The following is a 13,960-nucleotide window of genomic DNA, read 5'->3' as shown; positions in this document are numbered from 1 at the left end:
ATTAAAAAAGTACCTTCGATCGATCCCATCTGATATAAAGCATTTGAGATGAAAGCTTGTTCATGTCTGACAGGATAAGACAGGAAAGTTTCGGCATCCTAGCGATTGTCAGACTTACACGCCTTTTAGACCTGAGTACTACGGTCGCCAATCTAGACCGCAATCTATGCCGCAAAGTAAAAAAAAAGTACCTTCGATCTATACATTCGGCATACACTTAGCAATCGAGGCCGCAAATTAAAAAAGTACCTTCGATCGATCCCATCTGATATAAAGCATTTGAGATGAAAGCTTGTTCATGTCTGACAGGATAAGACAGGAAAGTTTCGGCATCCTAGCGATTGTCAGACTTACACGCCTTTTAGACCTGAGTACTACGGTCGCCAATCTAGACCGCAATCTATGCCGCAAAGTAAAAAAAAAGGTACCTTCGATCTATACCTTCAGCATACATTTAGCAATCGAGTCCGCAATCGAGGCCGCAAAGTAAAAAAGTACCTTCGATCGATCCCATCTGATATACAAAGCATTTGAGATGAAAGCTTGTTCATGTCTGACAGGATAAGACAGGAAAGTTTCGGCATCCTAGCGATTGTCAGACTTACACGCCTTTAAGACCTGAGTACTACGGTCGCCAATCAAGACCGCAATCTATGCCGCAAAGTAAAAAAAAAGTACCTTCGATCTATACCTTCAGCATACATTTAGCAATCGAGTCCGCAATCGAGGCCGCAAAGTAAAAAAGTACCTTCGATCGATCCCATCTGATATACAAAGCATTTGAGATGAAAGCTTGTTCATGTCTGACAGGATAAGACAGGAAAGTTTCGGCATCCTAGCGATTGTCAGACTTACACGCCTTTTAGACCTGAGTACTACGGTCGCCAATCTAGACCGCAATCTATGCCGCAAAGTAAAAAAAAAAAAGTACCTTCTACCTATACCTTCGGCATACATTTAGCAATCGAGGCCGCAAATTAAAAAGTACCTTCGATCGATCCCATCTGATATACAAAGCATTTGAGATGAAAGCTTGTTCATGTCTGACAGGATAAGACAGGAAAGTTTCGGCATCCTAGCGATTGTCAGACTTACACGCCTTTTAGGCCTGAGTACAATGGTCGTCAATCTAGACCGCAATCTATGCCACAAAGTAAAAAAAAAAGGACCTTTGATCTATACCTTCAGCATACATTTAGCAATCGAGGTCGCAATCGAGGCCGCAAAGTAAAAAGGTACCTTCGATCGATCCCATCTGATATACAAAGCATTTGAGATGAAAGCTTGTTCATGTCTGACAGGATAAGACAGGAAAGTACTACCTGGTCGCCAATCTAGACCGCAATCTATGCCGCAAAGTAAAAAAAAGTACCTTCGATCTATACCTTCAGCATACATTTAGCAATCGAGTCCGCAATCGAGGCCGCAAATCAAAAAAGTACCATCTGTTATACAAAGCATTTGACATAAAAGCTAGACAGGATAAGACAGGAAAGTTTCGGCATCCTAGCGATTGTCAGACTTACACGCCTTTTAGACCTGAGTACTACGGTCGCCAATCTAGACCGCAATCTATGCCGCAAAGTACAAAAAAAGTACCTTCTATCTATACATTCGGCATACATTTAGCAATCGAGGCCGCAAATTAAAAAAGTACCTTCGATCGATCCCATCTGATATACAAAGCATTTCAAATGAAAGCTTGTTCATGTCTGACAGGATAAGACAGGAAAGTTTCGGCATCCTAGCGATTGTCAGACTTACACGCCTTTTAGACCTGAGTACTACGGTCGCCAATCTAGACCGCAATCTATGCCGCAAAGTACAAAAAAAGTACCTTCGATCTATACATTCGGCATACATTTAGCAATCGAGGCCGCAAAGTAAAAAAGTACCTTCGATCGATCCCATCTGATATAAAGCATTTGAGATGAAAGCTTGTTCATGTCTGACAGGATAAGACAGGAAAGTTTCGGCATCCTAGCGATTGTCAGACTTACACGCCTTTTAGACCTGAGTACTACGGTCGCCAATCTAGACCGCAATCTATGCCGCAAAGTAAAAAAAAAGGTACCTTCGATCTATACCTTCAGCATACATTTAGCAATCGAGTCCGCAATCGAGGCCGCAAAGTAAAAAAGTACCTTCGATCGATCCCATCTGATATACAAAGCATTTGAGATGAAAGCTTGTTCATGTCTGACAGGATAAGACAGGAAAGTTTCGGCATCCTAGCGATTGTCAGACTTACACGCCTTTTAGACCTGAGTACTACCTGGTCGCCAATCTAGACCGCAATCTATGCCGCAAGGTAAAAAAAAGTACCTTCGATCTATACCTTCAGCATACATTTAGCAATCGAGGCCGCAATCGAGGCCGCAAAGTAAAAAAGTACCATCTGATATACAAAGCATTGGACATGAAAGCTAGACAGGATAAGACAGGAAAGTTTCGGTATCCTAGCGATTGTCAGACTTACACGCCTTTTAGACCTGAGTACAACGGTCGCCAATCTAGACCGCAATCTATGCCGCAAAGTAAAAAAAAAAGTACCTTCGATCTATACCTTCAGCATACATTTAGCAATCGAGGCCGCAATCGAGGCCGCAAAGTAAAAAAGTACCTTCGATCGATCCCATCTGATATACAAAGCATTTGAGATGAAAGCTTGTTCATGTCTGACAGGATAAGACAGGAAAGTTCGGCATCCTAGCGATTGTCAGACTTACACGCCTTTTAGACCTGAGTACTACGGTCGCCAATCTAGACCGCAATCTATGCCGCAAAGTAAAAAAAAAAAGTACCTTCTACCTATACCTTCGGCATACATTTAGCAATCGAGGCCGCAAATTAAAAAAGTACCTTCGATCGATCCCATCTGATATACAAAGCATTTGAGATGAAAGCTTGTTCATGTCTGACAGGATAAGACAGCAAAGTTTCGGCATCCTAGCGATTGTCAGACTTACACGCCTTTTAGACCTGAGTACAATGGTCGTCAATCTGAACCGCAATCTATGCCACAAAGTAAAAAAAAAAGGACCTTCGATCTATACCTTCAGCATACATTTAGCAATCGAGGTCGCAATCGAGGCCGCAAAGTAAAAAAGTACCTTCGATCGATCCCATCTGATATACAAAGCATTTGAGATGAAAGCTTGTTCATGTCTGACAGGATAAGACAGGAAAGTACTACCTGGTCGCCAATCTAGACCGCAATCTATGCCGCAAAGTAAAACAAAGTACCTTCGATCTATACCTTTAGCATACATTTAGCAATCGAGGCCGCAATCGAGGCCGCAAAGTAAAAAAGTACCTTCGATCGATCCCATCTGATATAAAGCATTTGAGATGAAAGCTTGTTCATGTCTGACAGGATAAGACAGGAAAGTTTCGGCATCCTAGCGATTGTCAGACTTACACGCCTTTTAGACCTGAGTACTACGGTCGCCAATCTAGACCGCAATCTATGCCGCAAAGTAAAAAAAAAGGTACCTTCGATCTATACCTTCAGCATACATTTAGCAATCGAGTCCGCAATCGAGGCCGCAAAGTAAAAAAGTACCTTCGATCGATCCCATCTGATATACAAAGCATTTGAGATGAAAGCTTGTTCATGTCTGACAGGATAAGACAGGAAAGTTTCGGCATCCTAGCGATTGTCAGACTTACACGCCTTTTAGACCTGAGTACTACCTGGTCGCCAATCTAGACCGCAATCTATGCCGCAAAGTAAAAGAAAGTACCTTCGATCCATACCTTCAGCATACATTTAGCAATCGAGTCCGCAATCGAGACCGCAAAGTAAAAAAGTACCTTCGATCGATCCCATCTGATATACAAAGCATTTGATATGAAAGCTTGTTCATGTCTGACAGGATAAGACAGGAAAGTTTCGGCATCCTAGCGATTGTCAGACTTACACGCCTTTTAGACCTGAGTACTACCTGGTCGCCAATCTAGACCGCAATCTATGCCGCAAGGTAAAAAAAAGTACCTTCGATCTATACCTTCAGCATACATTTAGCAATCGAGGCCGCAATCGAGGCCGCAAATCAAAAAAGTACCATCTGATATACAAAGCATTTGACATGAAAGCTAGACAGGATAAGACAGGAAAGTTTCGGCATCCTAGCGATTGTCAGACTTACACGCCTTTTAGACCTGAGTACTACGGTTGCCAATCTAGACCGCAATCTATGCCGCAAAGTAAAAAAAAGTACCTTCGATCTATACCTTCAGCATATTTTAACAATCGAGGCCGCAATCGAGGCCGCAAAGTAAAAAAGTACCTTCGATCGATCCCATCTGATTTACAAAGCATTTGAGATGAAAGCTTGTTCATGTCTGACAGGATAAGACAGGAAAGTTTCGGCATCCTAGCGATTGTCAGACATACACGCCTTTTACACCTACATGGTCGCCAATCTAGACCGCAATCTATGCCGCAAAGTAAAAAAAAAGGTACCTTCGATCTATACCTTCAGCATACATTTAGCAATCGAGGCCACAATCGAGACCGCAAATCAAAAAAGTACCAACTGATATACAAAGCATTTGACATGAAAGCTAGACAGGATAAGACAGGATAGTTTCGGCATCCTAGCGATTGTCAGACTTACACGCCTTTTAGACCTACCTGGTCGCCAATCTAGACCGCAATCTATGCCGCAAAGTAAAAAAAAAGCATCTTCGATCTATAACTTCAGCATACATTTAGCAATCGAGGCCACAATCGAGACCGCAAATCAAAAAAGTACCAACTGATATACAAAGCATTTGACATGAAAGCTAGACAGGATAAGACAGGATAGTTTCGGCATCCTAGCGATTGTCAGACTTACACGCCTTTTAGACCTGCGTACTACGGTCGCCAATCTAGACCGCAATCTATGTCGCAAAGTAAAACAAAGTACCTTCGATCTATACCTTTAGCATACATTTAGCAATCGAGGCCGCAATCGAGGCCGCAAAGTAAAAAAGTACCTTCGATCGATCCCATCTGATATAAAGCATTTGAGATGAAAGCTTGTTCATGTCTGACAGGATAAGACAGGAAAGTTTCGGCATCCTAGCGATTGTCAGACTTACACGCCTATTAGACCTGAGTACTACGGTCGCCAATCTAGACCGCAATCTATGCCGCAAAGTAAAAAAAAAGGTACCTTCGATCTATACCTTCAGCATACATTTAGCAATCGAGGCCGCAATCGAGGCCGCAAAGTAAAAAAGTACCTTCGATCGATCCCATCTGATATACAAAGCATTTGAGATGAAAGCTTGTTCATGTCGGACAGGATAAGACAGGAAAGTTTCGGCATCCTAGCGATTGTCAGACTTACACGCCTTTTAGACCTGAGTACTACCTGGTCGCCAATCTAGACCGCAATCTATGCCGCAAAGTAAAAAAAAGGTACTTTCGATCTATACCTTCAGCATACATTTAGCAATCGAGGCCGCAATCGAGGCCGCAAATCAAAAAAGTACCATCTGATATACAAAGCATTTGACATGAACGCTAGACAGGATAAGACAGGAAAGTTTCGGCATCCTAGCGATTGTCAGACTTACACGCCTTTTAGACCTGAGTACTACCTGGTCGCCAATGTAGACCGCAATCTATGCCGCAAAGTAAAAGAAAGTACCTTCGATCCATACCTTCAGCATACATTTAGCAATCGAGGCCGCAATCGAGGCCGCAAATCAAAAAAGTACCTTCGATCGATCCCATCTGATATACAAAGCATTTGATATGAAAGCTTGTTCATGTCTGACAGGATAAGACAGGAAAGTTTCGGCATCCTAGCGATTGTCACACTTACACGCCTTTTAGACCTGAGTACTACCTGGTCGCCAATCTAGACCGCAATCTATGCCGCAAAGTAAAAAAAAGGGTACTTTCGATCTATACCTTCAGCATACATTTAGCAATCGAGGCCGCAATCGAGGCCGCAAATCAAAAAAGTACCATCTGATATACAAAGCATTTGACATGAACGCTAGACAGGATAAGACAGGAAAGTTTCGGCATCCTAGCGATTGTCAGACTTACACGCCTTTTAGACCTGAGTACTACCTGGTCGCCAATCTAGACCGCAATCTATGCCGCAAGGTAAAAAAAAGTACCTTCGATCTATACCTTCAGCATACATTTAGCAATCGAGTCCGCAATCGAGGCCGCAAAGTAAAAAAGTACCTTCGATCGATCCCATCTGATTTACAAAGCATTTGAGATGAAAGCTTGTTCATGTCTGACAGGATAAGACAGGAAAGTTTCGGCATCCTAGCGATTGTCAGACATACACGCCTTTTACACCTACCTGGTCGCCAATCTAGACCGCAATCTATGCCGCAAAGTAAAAAAAAAGCATCTTCGATCTATAACTTCAGCATACATTTAGCAATCGAGGCCACAATCGAGACCGCAAATCAAAAAAGTACCAACTGATATACAAAGCATTTGACATGAAAGCTAGACAGGATAAAACAGGATAGTTTCGGCATCCTAGCGATTGTCAGACTTACACGCCTTTTAGACCTACCTGGTCGCCAATCTAGACCGCAATCTATGCCGCAAAGTAAAAAAAAAGCATCTTCGATCTATAACTTCAGCATACATTTAGCAATCGAGGCCACAATCGAGACCGCAAATCAAAAAAGGACCAACTGATATACAAAGCATTTGACATGAAAGCTAGACAGGATAAGACAGGATAGTTTCGGCATCCTAGCGATTGTCAGACTTACACGCCTTTTAGACCTGCGTACTACGGTCGCCAATCTAGACCGCAATCTATTTCGCAAAGTAAAACAAAGTACCTTCGATCTATACCTTTAGCATACATTTAGCAATCGAGGCCGCAATCGAGGCCGCAAAGTAAAAAAGTACCTTCGATCGATCCCATCTGATATAAAGCATTTGAGATGAAAGCTTGTTCATGTCTGACAGGATAAGACAGGAAAGTTTCGGCATCCTAGCGATTGTCAGACTTACACGCCTATTAGACCTGAGTACTACGGTCGCCAATCTAGACCGCAATCTATGCCGCAAAGTTAAAAAAAAGGTACCTTCGATCTATACCTTCAGCATACATTTAGCAATCGAGTCCGCAATCGAGGCCGCAAAGTAAAAAAGTACCTTCGATCGATCCCATCTGATATACAAAGCATGTGAGATGAAAGCTTGTTCATGTCTGACAGGATAAGACAGAAAAGTACTACCTGGTCGCCAATCTAGACCGCAATCTATGCCGCAAAGTAAAAAAAAAGTACTTTCGATCTATACCTTCAGCATACATTTAGCAATCGAGGCCGCAATCGAGGCCGCAAATCAAAAAAGTACCATCTGTTATACAAAGCATTTGACATGAAAGCTAGACAGGATAAGACAGGAAAGTTTCGGCATCCTAGCGATTGTCAGACTTACACGCCTTTTAGACCCGAGTACTACGGTCGCCAATCTAGACCGCAATCTATGCAGCAAAGTAAAAAAAAAAGTACCTTCGATCTATACCTTCAGCATACATTTAGCAATCGAGGACGCAATCGAGGCCGCAAAGTAAAAAAGTACCTTCGATCGATCCCATCTGATATACAAAGCATTTGGAATGAAAGCTTGTACATGTCTGACAGGATAAGACAGGAAAGTTTCGGCATCCTAGCGATTGTCAGACTTACACGCCTCTTAGACCTGAGTACTACGGTCGCCAATCTAGACCGAAATCTATGCCGCAAAGTAAAAAAAAAGTACCTTCGATCGATCCCATCTGATATAAAGCATTTGAGATGAAAGCTTGTTCATGTCTGACAGGATAAGACAGGAAAGTTTCGGCATCCTAGCGATTGTCAGACTTACACGCCTATTAGACCTGAGTACTACGGTCGCCAATCTAGACCGCAATCTATGCCGCAAAGTAAAAAAAAAGGTACCTTCGATCTATACCTTCAGCATACATTTAGCAATCGAGTCCGCAATCGAGGCCGCAAAGTAAAAAAGTACCTTCGATCGATCCCATCTGATATACAAAGCATTTGAGATGAAAGCTTGTTCATGTCTGACAGGATAAGACAGAAAAGTACTACCTGGTCGCCAATCTAGACCGCAATCTATGCCGCAAAGTAAAAAAAAAGTACTTTCGATCTATACCTTCAGCATACATTTAGCAATCGAGGCCGCAATCGAGGCCGCAAATCAAAAAAGTACCATCTGTTATACAAAGCATTTGACATGAAAGCTAGACAGGATAAGACAGGAAAGTTTCGGCATCCTAGCGATTGTCAGACTTACACGCCTTTTAGACCCGAGTACTACGGTCGCCAATCTAGACCGCAATCTATGCAGCAAAGTAAAAAAAAAAGTACCTTCGATCTATACCTTCAGCATACATTTAGCAATCGAGGACGCAATCGAGGCCGCAAAGTAAAAAAGTACCTTCGATCGATCCCATCTGATATACAAAGCATTTGGAATGAAAGCTTGTACATGTCTGACAGGATAAGACAGGAAAGTTTCGGCATCCTAGCGATTGTCAGACTTACACGCCTCTTAGACCTGAGTACTACGGTCGCCAATCTAGACCGCAATCTATGCCGCAAAGTAAAAAAAAAGTACCTTCGATCTATACCTTCAGCATACATTTAGCAATCGAGGCCGCAATCGAGGCCGCAAAGTAAAAAAGTACCTTCGATCGATCCCATCTGATATACAAAGCATTTGAGATGAAAGCTTGTTCATGTCTGACAGGATAAGACAGGAAAGTTTCGGCATCCTAGCGATTGTCAGACTTACACGCCTTTTAGACCTGAGTACTACCTGGTCGCCAATCTAGACCGCAATCTATGTCGCAAAGTAAAAAAAAAAAGTACCTTCGATCTATACCTTCAGCATACATTTAGCAATCGAGGCCGCAATCTAGGCCGCAAATCAAAAAAGTACCATCTGTTATACAAAGCATTTGACATGAAAGCTAGACAGGATAAGACAGGATAGTTTCGGCATCCTAGCGATTGTCAGACTTACACGCCTTTTAGACCTGCGTACTACGGTCGCCAATCTAGACCGCAATCTATGTCGCAAAGTAAAACAAAGTACCTTCGATCTATACCTTTAGCATACATTTAGCAATCGAGGCCGCAATCGAGGCCGCAAAGTAAAAAAGTACCTTCGATCGATCCCATCTGATATACAAAGCATTTCAAATGAAAGCTTGTTCATGTCTGACAGGATAAGACAGGAAAGTTTCGGCATCCTAGCGATTGTCAGACTTACACGCCTTTTAGACCTGAGTACTACGGTCGCCAATCTAGACCGCAATCTATGCCGCAAAGTAAAAAAAAAGTACATTCGATCTATACCTTCAGCATACATTTAGCAATTGAGGCCGCAATCGAGGCCGCAAAGTAAAAAAGTACTTTCGATCGATCCCATCTGATATACAAAGCATTTGAGATGAAAGCTTGTTCATGTCTGACAGGATAAGACAGGAAAGTTTCGGCATCCTAGCGATTGTCAGACTTACACGCCTTTTAGACCTGAGTACTACGGTCGCCAATCTAGACCGCAATCTATGCCGCAAAGTAAAAAAAAAGGTACCTTCGATCTATACCTTCAGCATACATTTAGCAATCGAGGCCGCAATCGAGGCCGCAAAGTAAAAAGTACCTTCGATCGATCCCATCTGATATACAAAGCATTTGAGATGAAAGCTTCTTCATGTCTGACAGGATAAGACAGGAAAGTTTCGGCATCCTAGCGATTGTCAGACTTACACGCCTTTTAGACCTGAGTACTACCTGGTCGCCAATCTAGACCGCAATCTATGCCGCAAAGTAAAAAAAAGGTACCTTCGATCTATACCTTCAGCATACATTTAGCAATCGAGGCCGCAATCGAGGCAACAAAGTAAAAAGTACCTTCGATCGATCCCATCTGATATACAAAGCATTTGAGATGAAAGCTTGTTCATGTCTGACAGGATAAGACAGGAAAGTTTCGGCATCCTAGCGATTGTCAGACTTACACGCCTTTTAGACCTGAGTACTTCCTGGTCGCCAATCTAGACCGCAATCTATGCCGCAAAGTAAAACAAAGTACCTTCGATCTATACCTTCAGCATACATTTAGCAATCGAGGCCGCAATCGAGGCCGCAAAGTAAAAAAGTACCTTCGATCGATCCCATCTGATATACAAAGCATTTGAGATGAAAGCTTTTCCATGTCTGACAGGATAAGACAGGAAAGTTTCGGCATCCTAGCGATTGTCAGACTTACACGCCTTTTAGACCTGAGTACTACGGTCGCCAATCTAGACCGCAATCTATGCCGCAAAGTAAAAAAAAAAGTACCTTCGATCCAACCTTCAGCATACATTTAGCAATCGAGGCCGCAATCGAGGCCGCAAAGTAAAAAAGTACCTTCGATCGATCCCATCTGATATACAAAGCATTTGAAATGAAAGCTTGTTCATGTCTGACAGGATAAGACAGGAAAGTTTCGGCATCCTAGCGATTGTCACACTTACACGCCTTTTAGACCTGAGTACTACCTGGTCGCCAATCTAGACCGCAATCTATGCCGCAAAGTAAAAAAAAAAGTACCTTCGATCTATACCTTCAGCATACATTTAGCAATCGAGGCCGCAATCGAGGCCACAAATCAAAAAAATACCATCTGATATACAAAGCATTTGACATGAAAGCTAGACAGGATAAGACAGGATAGTTTCGGCATCCTAGCGATTGTCAGACTTACACGCCTTTTAGACCTGCGTACTACGGTCGCCAATCTAGACCGCAATCTATGTCGCAAAGTAAAACAAAGTACCTTCGATCTATACCTTTAGCATACATTTAGCAATCGAGGCCGCAATCGAGGCCGCAAAGTAAAAAAGTACCTTCGATCGATCCCATCTGATATACAAAGCATTTGAGATAAAAGCTTGTTCATGTCTGACAGGATAAGACAGGAAAGTTTCGGCATCCTAGCGATTGTCAGACTTACACGCCTTTTAGACCTGAGTACAACGGTCGTCAGTCTAGACCGCAATCTATGCCGCAAAGTAAAAAAAAAAGTACCTTCAGCATACATTGAGCAATCGAGGCCGCAATCGAGGCCGCAAAGTAAAAAAGTACTTTCGATCGATCCCATCTGATATACAAAGCATTTGAGATGAAAGCTTGTTCATTTCTGACAGGATAAGACAGGAAAGTTTCGGCATCCTAGCGATTGTCAGACTTACACGCCTTTTAGACCTGAGTACTACGGTCGCCAATCTAGACCGCAATCTATGCCGCAAAGTAAAAAAAAAGGTACCTTCGATCTATACCTTCAGCATACATTTAGCAATCGAGGCCGCAATCGAGGCCACAAAGTAAAAAGTACCTTCGATCGATCCCATCTGATATACAAAGCATTTGAGATGAAAGCTTCTTCATGTCTGACAGGATAAGACAGGAAAGTTTCGGCATCCTAGCGATTGTCAGACTTACACGCCTTTTAGACCTGAGTACTACCTGGTCGCCAATCTAGACCGCAATCTATGCCGCAAAGTAAAAAAAAGTACCTTCGATCTATACCTTCAGCATACATTTAGCAATCGAGGCCGCAATCGAGGCCGCAAAGTAAAAAAGTACCTTCGATCGATCCCATCTGATATACAAAGCATTTGAGATGAAAGCTTTTCCATGTCTGACAGGATAAGACAGGAAAGTTTCGGCATCCTAGCGATTGTCAGACTTACACGCCTTTTAGACCTGAGTACTACGGTCGCCAATCTAGACCGCAATCTATGCCGCAAAGTAAAAAAAAAAGTACCTTCGATCCAACCTTCAGCATACATTTAGCAATCGAGGCCGCAATCGAGGCCGCAAAGTAAAAAAGTACCTTCGATCGATCCCATCTGATATACAAAGCATTTGAAATGAAAGCTTGTTCATGTCTGACAGGATAAGACAGGAAAGTTTCGGCATCCTAGCGATTGTCAGACTTACACGCCTTTTAGACCTGAGTACTACCTGGTCGCCAATCTAGACCGCAATCTATGCCGCAAAGTAAAAAAAAAAGTACCTTCGATCTATACCTTCAGCATACATTTAGCAATCGAGGCCGCAATCGAGGCCACAAATCAAAAAAATACCATCTGATATACAAAGCATTTGACATGAAAGCTAGACAGGATAAGACAGGAAAGTTTCGGCATCCTAGCGATTGTCAGACTTACACGCCTTTTAGACCTGAGTACTACGGTCGCCAATCTAGACCGCAATCTATGCCGCAAAGTAAAAAAAAAAGTACATTCGATCTATACCTTCAGCATACATTTAGCAATTGAGGCCGCAATCGAGGCCGCAAAGTAAAAAAGTACCTTCGATCGATCCCATCTGATATAAAGCATTTGAGATGAAAGCTTGTTCATGTCTGACAGGATAAGACAGGAAAGTTTCGGCATCCTAGCGATTGTCACACTTACACGCCTTTTAGACCTGAGTACTACCTGGTCGCCAATCTAGACCGCAATCTATGCCGCAAAGTAAAAAAAAAAGTACCTTCGATCTATACCTTCAGCATACATTTAGCAATCGAGGCTCAATCGAGGCCGCAAATCAAAAAAATACCATCTGATATACAAAGCATTTGACAAGAAAGCTAGACAGGATAAGACAGGAAAGTTTCGGCATCCTAGCGATTGTCAGACTTACACGCCTTTTAGACCTGAGTACTACGGTCGCCAATCTAGACCGCAATCTATGCCGCAAAGTAAAAAAAAAGTACATTCGATCTATACCTTCAGCATACATTTAGCAATCGAGGCTGCAATCGAGGCCACAAAGTAAAAAGTACCTTCGATCGATCCCATCTGATATACAAAGCATTTGAGATGAAAGCTTCTTCATGTCTGACAGGATAAGACAGGAAAGTTTCGGCATCCTAGCGATTGTCAGACTTACACGCCTTTTAGACCTGAGTACTACGGTCGCCAATCTAGACCGCAATCTATGCCGCAAAGTAAAAAAAAAGTACCTTCGATCTATACCTTCAGCATACATTTAGCAATCGAGGCCGCAATCGAGGCCGCAATCGAGGCCGCAATCGAGGCCGCAAAGTAAAAAAGTACCTTCGATCGATCCCATCTGATATACAAAGCATTTGAGATGAAAGCTTTTCCATGTCTGACAGGATAAGACAGGAAAGTTTCGGCATCCTAGCGATTGTCACACTTACACGCCTTTTAGACCTGAGTACTACGGTCGCCAATCTAGACTGCAATCTATGCCGCAAAGTAAAAAAAAAAGTACCTTCGATCCAACCTTCAGCATACATTTAGCAATCGAGGCCGCAATCGAGGCCGCAAAGTAAAAAAGTACCTTCGATCGATCCCATCTGATATACAAAGCATTTGAAATGAAAGCTTGTTCATGTCTGACAGGATAAGACAGGAAAGTTTCGGCATCCTAGCGATTGTCAGACTTACACGCCTTTTAGACCTGAGTACTACCTGGTCGCCAATCTAGACCGCAATCTATGTTGCAAAGTAAAAAAAAAGTACCTTCGATCTATACCTTCAGCATACATTTAGCAATCGAGGCCGCAATCGAGGCCGCAAATCAAAAAAATACCATCTGATATACAAAGCATTTGACATGAAAGCTAGACAGGATAAGACAGGAAAGGTTCGGCATCCTAGCGATTGTCAGACTTACACGCCTTTTAGACCTGAGTACTACGGTCGCCAATCTAGACCGCAATCTATGCCGCAAAGTAAAAAAAAAAGTACCTTCGATCTATACCTTCAGCATACATTTAGCAATCGAGGCCGCAATCGAGGCCGCAAATCAAAAAAATACCATCTGATATACAAAGCATTTGACATGAAAGCTAGACAGGATAAGACAGGAAAGGTTCGGCATCCTAGCGATTGTCAGACTTACACGCCTTTTAGACCTGAGTACTGCGGTCGCCAAT

The 13,960-nt window shown here is 42.6% G+C and overlaps 1 protein-coding gene across 1 annotated transcript in view; it reads right to left on the bottom strand.

The window, feature by feature from the left end:
• Positions 1-13,960, bottom strand: part of LOC136443275 (uncharacterized) — an 84,274-nt gene that overhangs the window by 13,222 nt on the left and 57,092 nt on the right. The gene's annotated exons all lie outside the window — the stretch shown is intronic.

This window comes from Branchiostoma lanceolatum, chromosome 1 (assembly GCF_035083965.1).
Source record: "Branchiostoma lanceolatum isolate klBraLanc5 chromosome 1, klBraLanc5.hap2, whole genome shotgun sequence".
NCBI lineage: Eukaryota > Metazoa > Chordata > Leptocardii > Amphioxiformes > Branchiostomatidae > Branchiostoma > Branchiostoma lanceolatum.
This window is presented reverse-complemented; position numbering and strand designations above follow the sequence as displayed.